The following is a 1,567-nucleotide window of genomic DNA, read 5'->3' as shown; positions in this document are numbered from 1 at the left end:
AAAAAAAAAAAAAAAAAAAAAAGCTCAAAATATTTACTCAATAGAGAAATGCAAGTCAAAACCACAATAAGATGGCACTTCACATATACACACTGGAATGGCTAGTATTTTTTTTAAAGGGGGATGGTGGTGATACAGCTCAGTGATAGAGCTTCTTTGTTTTTTATGGAGGTTTTGGTACCAATGGTCAAACTCGGGACCCTGCAATTGCAAGGCAGGCAGTGGCATCGCTGAGCTAAATCCCCAGCAAGAGCTTTTCGCCTAACCTGCTCAAGGCACAGAGTTCAATTCCCAGTATCACCAAAAAAAATAAAAACTAAAACCTAGGAACAAAATAGTGACAACAAAACTAAGTAGTCACAAAAAAACATGGTGAGATCTAAATTCTTGTGCGCAGTCAATACAAATGTAAACTGGCACAGCCAGTATGGAAAAGTTCTGCATTCTCTCAAAAAATCAAGCCCAGAATCGTATGACCCAACACTTCCACTGGGACTCAAACAGATATGCGTCCACCAACACTTGCTGCAGCCATTACTAAGAATAGCCAAAAGGTAGGAATAACTTAAGAGTACAGGAGTGCACGAATGGATAAAATGTAGTGAATACGTATAACAGAACATCACATCATAAAATCACGTTCGGATACAATGCTGCAACATGGCTGGATGGGAAAACATTATGCTAAGAGAAACAGCCCGACAAAAGAACAAATGGTACATGATGCTGCTTACATGGATTATCTAGAACAGACCTTCACATAGACAGAAAGTAGAGGAGAGGTAACCAGGAGGTGGGGGAAGATGGGATGAGTTATTACCCCACGGGTAGTTTCTGCATGGGATGATGAGAAAGTTGTGGAATTACTGATACAGTATACAATACTGTGATTGCACTTAATGCCACTGAATTGTACACTTTAAAACTATTAAAATGCAGAAGGCTGAGAAAGGAGGATCACTATGAGTTCAAGGCCAGCCTGAACTACACAGGAGATCCTGTCTCAAAACAACCAAAACCAGAGCCAGCGGTTTAGCTCAGGGGTCCCACTGCCTGCCTCAAATGTGCAAGGTCCTGAGTTGGATTCCCAGTACAAAAAATAATAATAATTAATTCAAATAATTTTTATTTAATGCATCTCTTAATTACAGACAACTCCACATTCATACCATATCACCAAACCAAATTCACAGATTTTTCTACCTTAAAAAAGGAAGCAGCGGGCCGGGGATTTTAGCTCAGTGGTGCCACCGCCTGCCTTACAAGTACAAGGACCTGAACAAGCACTAAGGACCTGAGTTCAATGCTCTGGGGGTGGGGGGGCGAACCCCACATGACAGCGAACCAATTCCCCATCAAGAAAAAATATCAGGGGCTGCAGATTTAGCTCAATGGTTCCACTGACTGCCTTGCAAAGGCAATCCCTGCGACCTCAAAAAGAGAAAGAAAAAAATCAGCCAAAGACAACACCAGAAAATATAATTAAGCTTGGGCCAAGGGTTTAATTCAGTGGCACCTGAGTTCCATCCCCAGGACAGAAAGGAAGGAAGTGGGGGACAGGACAGGA

Source organism: Fukomys damarensis, unplaced genomic scaffold, assembly GCF_012274545.1.
Source record: "Fukomys damarensis isolate Sample0158 unplaced genomic scaffold, DMR_v1.0_HiC HiC_scaffold_23, whole genome shotgun sequence".
Taxonomy (NCBI): Eukaryota; Metazoa; Chordata; class Mammalia; order Rodentia; family Bathyergidae; genus Fukomys; species Fukomys damarensis.
This window is presented reverse-complemented; position numbering follows the sequence as displayed.